This window comes from Rattus rattus, chromosome 9, assembly GCF_011064425.1.
Source record: "Rattus rattus isolate New Zealand chromosome 9, Rrattus_CSIRO_v1, whole genome shotgun sequence".
Classification (NCBI taxonomy): Eukaryota; Metazoa; Chordata; class Mammalia; order Rodentia; family Muridae; genus Rattus; species Rattus rattus.
The window spans coordinates 80,510,972-80,517,176 of NC_046162.1; positions in this window are offsets into that span (position 1 = coordinate 80,510,972).

Genomic DNA, 6,205 nt, shown 5'->3' on the forward strand with positions numbered 1-6,205 from the left:
ACCTGCTTCTTGGTCATGATGTTTGTGCAGGAATAGAAACCCTGACTAAGAGAGTTGCCTTCCAGGTCCACACTAGCCAGTGACCTCGCATACAGAGCAGGGTCAACCAAGATGGTCCTTGGAGAGTGAGAGGCAGATGTGATTAGAATCAATGACAAGAATCGAGATTGATGCCATAGATCAGATTCCAATTCCGAGGCTGCTCTAGCACCGGGAAATGGACAGAACCTTAAGGAAGGTCAGGATAAAAGAAACACAGGAGAGGCCGTGACTGAGCGATGACACCCGTGACAGCTCGGGTGCAGGTGCTCCGTCATAATCTGCTCCATCTTCCTTCCCCACAGTCATCCTGTCCTCGGGTCCTCAGCATCTATGTGACCATTTGGGGTCATTGTATTGTTTATAAAATTGTGTCCCATGGAGATGTGCCCAAGAATGTTTTTTTTTCCAACATTTGATTCAGTTTTGTTCTAGTATGTCAGAAGGCGACAGGGGTCACAGTGGGTGGAAAGTCAGGTTTCCTACTCTTGTTTCAGCCAGAAGGAAGGCTTCATTTCCAATTCTCTTAACTATTACAGGCTTCTAACGTTCAGATGTATGACGAGTGTCTGCTTTAACAGTGTTCGCACCAGCCTATAGCAACCTTTCCTGGGGCAGCCCTCAGCTGGCTAGCTTCTGTCCTGTCCTCCGCTGTAAGCCGTGCCAAATGCCTCCTTCATTACGTTTGCCTCTCTCTGCTCCAACGTATCTTGTTGTCTTTCTTTAAGCATTGTTTGGCCACAGGTCAAAGCCTTATCTCTGGGGGCTACTTCAGTCAGAATGAAAGAAACAGGCCAAGGTGTTAGGCTGTTTAGAATCTCTTCCGTACACAGACTACCATTCAACGAGTGAACACCCATGTAGTGGAGCCTATTCCTCCTTAAAGGCACCGTTGGCTTTCTCCAGCTCATGGAGAAAGAGAACAGTACCTCACAAATTGAAAAAGATGTGATTCCTTCGTATGCTAACTTTCTAGTTGGGGAACATTGCCCGGTGATTTTGGGAAAGGTCACGATCACCTATTTTCCTGTGTGTAAAACTGGAAGGTGAGAGTTAGAAAAACGACGTCTATGTCCACCTTCTGTTGTCTGTTCAGACTTCCCTCTGGTTAGTCTAGCCATGTTGTGGCTGGGATGGCTTAGAAACCCTTGAGCCCTTCAACACTGCACGTGGGGCCATGTGCCCCCTTGTGGTAATCGGTAGCCATGCAGATGTTTCCAAAGTAGCCAGGGCAGTGGTGCCCAATCCCGAGCTCCGAGCTAGCCATTTCTCCTAGTTTAGCTCATTCATCTCATACAATCCAATAACAGGTGAGCTGGCTGCTGTTAGTTTAACAACTCATCAAGCAGTGTAGATATGAACTGCAGAAGAGGTGTCCAAATCCAGATAGGTTAGGCTGGGACTCAGGCCTGTGACTCCTATCATATACCATGGTCTGCCTATAACGATGAATTTAGAGGCAGCATCTTTGGAATTACGGCACATAAAGGTTGGTGGGGAGTCCTCTAAGAGAAGCAACGACTGAACTAGGCATAGTTATCTATGTGTCTGGAAAATATGTAAGCAGTGGTTCTCAACCTATAGGCCAAAGGGGTCATATATCAGATATCTACACTACAATTCATAACAGCAGCCAAATTACAGTCATCAAGTGACAATGAGCTAATTTTGTGGCTGGGGGTCACCACGACAGGAGGAACTGTATTAAAGAGTCACATCGCTGTGAAGACCGAGAACCACTGCTATATATTATAGAGCGAAGGTAGGGCATTCATTCCAGACGATATATAACATCTCAATAATAAGGACACTTGCGTCATCACGCTCTGTACTACAAAGCAGATGAGGTGCAGCCTCTCCCCCAATCTGAAGCTATGGATTCACCTCTGGAGAGGCAGAGTCCATTTCCCACCAAATCCAAAGCCTCCCTCTGCAGGACTCCTAGTCTATACAGGCAGGTCAGGGACTTCTTACACAGCCACCACCAACAGAAAGAGCTCAGAGCTGTGTGTCCGTGAGGGCTCAGAAGCACTGTCAAGCTTCCCCCACTAGGAGCAGCCAGTGCAGGGTATGAGGCAGGTTTCAGATGTTCCCCATTGCGTCCACTGATTCAGTGACATGAAATGGAAACTTGATGGCACAAAGGGCTTAACCACGATGTCTGACCCCAAGCCGCCTGGACAATCAACTATTCTGAGTCAAGAATAATACTAGGAAGCTAGACTGGGGAATCACAGCCGTCCCTCACAGCTTGGAAAACCACGTGCATGTCCGAGGCTGCAGCCTGATAAGGGGAGTCAGAGGGAACCACGAAACAATGGCTTCCTGGTTGTATATGGGAGAAAAGTAGTAAGGCTGCCCGCATTATGATAATAGCCTTCACATCATACGGCCTAAGGTCATCAAACACACAGACTTTGGCTAGTTAGTTTCATTTGGTTAAAAGTCAAAATTAAGGAGAAAACGTTCAAGCGGCAGCTTTAAAGGCTTCCCACTGCTAAACTAGGCTGCAAAGTCTCTTCAGCTTAGCTGCTAAACTAACCAGTGACCAAGGGGACAACCGCCCCTGGGAGAGCAGGGCCCAGAGTTACTACAGTGGATTATCACGTTGTCCAGTTCACAAGAAAGGACTGTGAGGCATCCACAGAATGGAAACGTGACCTGTATGTACACACACACACACACACACACACACACACACACACACACACACACACACACACTCCCCAAACCAACAATCAAACAAAAACACAATGAGAAGCAGGCACCCAGAACTTGCTCAGGGAGGGCCTAGATGGTATACCTCATAGACAAAAAATTCACAGTAGCTGCTTTGGTGTTCAAAACCTGAAGGAAAACTTGCACAGAGAAGAGGAGGAGGAGAGATGAACATCGCACCGGGTCCATAATATCAGCAAAGAGGCAGACATCATTTCCCAGCGAAACAGGATACTTCTGGAGAGAGGCGCCATAGCAGAAGAGAGCTGGTAAAAGAAAGAAAGAATTAGGTAGCGGGTTGATAGAATGATTGATAGAGATTAATTATGCAATGGGATAGAAAGAAAATAAAGTCACCCCCAGTGACAGGTAGGGCCATCAAATACACCAATGGGAGAAACAAAAGGTATACAGAGAAAGGGACAGGGAGACACTGGAAGAAATAATACATAAAATGCCCACCATTTGATACAAAACATCAGTCTACACATTTCTGAGATCAGTGAACACCAAGACAGGGAAAGGCACAAAGATCTGCACTCACACACGTCCTATTCAAATGTCAGTGAAATGATGGAGAACCCTGGAAGCAGAAAGGGAAAAAGACTAGGGTAAAATTTTCAGAGGAAGTAAAGTAATGGAGGCTAGAATTCAGGAAGAAAAAACACTCAATACATTCAAAGCGTTACAAAGAAACACGAAGTATCACGAAGAAATTACCAAGAATACAAATTGATACAATTATTTTGGAAAACCCACTTGGCAGATGCCCAAAAAAGCTAAACACAGTGTATTACCACCCGGGAACTCCACTCCTAAGAAAACGCTAAGCTTACACAAAAATGTAATCCTGATGTTTTCAGCACCACTGTTTATGTAGCTAAGAAGCAGAGACACTGCAAATGCCCGCCACTGGATGAACGAATCAACAGCACACACATGGACTAGCATTTGGCAATAAAAAGGAATGGAGTGCAGTCACGTTTGGATGTGTTCTGAGAACTGCATCCTTGGGTGACTTTCATCACTAGACGAGCATCATAGAGTGCGTGCGCTTAACAAACCTACAGGTACAGAGGACGCCGTTGCTCTTTATGTAGTCGAGAGATTCATCAATCAGGAGATGCATAGGGCTTAGGCTGGTCTGGTAGGGCATAGTCCCTTACACCAAACATTAAAAAACAAAAAACAAAAAAACCTCACAGGAGTACCCTCTAGAAGCACGACCAAAGCATAGCACAAGTTCATTAACAGGAGCACCGTCCCTTACTATCAACCAAATGCTATTGTATGGTTGCGAACTGCATGCGCTGTATTTGCACACAATTGGTAGCACGTGGCTCTGAGTACATCCATGTTATCACAGACACACTGGTAACATGGCGTGCCACTACAACTCCACCACTAGTTGGAAGGCATTGTTCAAATTCTGGGACTACTGACTTACATGGAGTCTCTTGACTGAAATACCTGATTCAGCTCTACTGAAGATGCATGATACATCATGGATGGAAGAAACTTAAACAGACAAAACCAATTATTCTGGGTGGCGGGATGACTCAACGGGCGCAGGCTCCTGTTGATGATCTTGAAGACCTGAGTTGGATCCCCAGAACCCACTTGGTTGTAGAAGAGAACTCAAGAAAGCTGTCCTTTGACCTTGATGGCGCTCCTTGGCATGTGTGCTCACCCCCACAACAAAACGAATGTAAAAAACTCGCTCAGTGAAAGAAACCCATTCATAAGAGGTCGCAAAGCACACAAATCTACTACAGAAAATGACCAGAACAGGGAACTCTAGAGACTGGAAAGAGACTAGTGGTTGCCTTGGGGATAGAGTGGTGTAGGCCGCGGCAATGGTTTCTAAGGGGCATGAGATTTGTTTTGGGGGAAAACAAATGCCTTAGAGTTAGATCATGGTGGGGGAGTTGTATGGTGCTTGAGTCCTATTTCTATGAAGCTGCGTTTTTAGGATGAATTAGACAGGCTTTTGGTCCTTGGGAAGTTTCCAAGAAGAGCGTGCCTTCAGCAGTCTTTGTGAATTAGACTAGAAATCAAGGCAGAAACCAGCATGATTTCTCCAGGGGAAGTATTAAGCATTAGGAATTCCAAGCCCCCGATAAACTCTCAGAACACGGTCCTCTCTTAATTGAGAGTGGATTGTATGTCGAATTGAAAAGCATCCTTAGGGTCTGCATTGAGACCAGTTCAGAGAAAGAGGCTTTGGGGCAAAGAGGAGACTGTTCAATTTGTGAGGAAAGTAAGGACAAAATAGAAGCAAAGGCAAGAGAGAGGCTGGTCCTGCTAGAGCCTGACAGATCAGCATAGAATACGGATAACTTCATAAACACAGGCCAAGGGAGCTCAACGACTGAGGAGTTGAGCAATTGCTGGTAAGATGGGTCTCAAAGTGAGAACTGCAAAATCACGACTTGGGAAGGAGTATGGGTCTGTGAGGAGGGCAACACCCAGTGTGTGTGTGTGTGTGTGTGTGTGTGTGTGTGTGTGTGTGTGTGTGTGTGTGTGTGTGTGTGTGTGTGTAGATGAGTTGGGTGGGAGTAAGGAGGTCAGTGAGTTCACAACACCCAGTGTGTGTGTGTGTGTGTGTGTGTGTGTGTATGTGTGTGTGTATGTGTGTAGATGAGCTGGGTGGGAGTAAGGAGGTGAGTGAGATAACAACACCCAGTGTGTGTGTGTGTGTGTGTGTGTGTGTGTGTGTGTGTGTGTGTGTGTGTGTGTAGATGGGCTGGGTGGGGAGTAAGGAGGTCAGTGGGTTCACAACACCCAGTGTGTGTGTGTGTGTGTGTGTGTGTGTGTGTGTGTGTATAGATGAGCTGGGTGGGATGTCAGTGAGTTCCACAACACCCAGTGTGTGTGTGTGTGTGTGTGTGTGTGTGTGTGTGTGTGTGTGTGTATGTAGATGAGCTGGGTGGAAGTAAGGAGGTCAGTGAGTTCACAACACCCAGTGTGTGTGTGTGTGTGTGTGTGTATAGATGAGCTGGGTGGAAGTAAGGAGGTCAGTGAGTTCATAATGCCCGGATGTTGGGTAGGCAGCTGGCGTCCTTCGAAGCTCTCAGGATGTGTACTTGCAGGAGACAAAGATCACATAGCAGGCCTTGCATTCTTCACTCAAAGGGGGGAAGTGATCGGTGAAGGGAGAGAAAGGTGCCATAAACCAGCCTGGAAGAAGTTGTGTTTGTAATAGCTGTGTGCTGTTGTTTCAGCTTGGCTTTAACAGGAATAACTGGAAGTAGCAGTGAGGTATGGGCCACGGCAGATGACACTCAGGCCATAGCAGATGACACAGGTATCTCGAGTCTCATCAAAGGAAAGAGGTGCAGCAAATGCTCAAAGTACGTCTGGGAACGTAGGTGAGTTTGCTAATCTCGTAGTTGATTCTTGGGGACAAAGTGGTATGGGCTGAAAGGAAGGCAAAAGTAAGAACTAG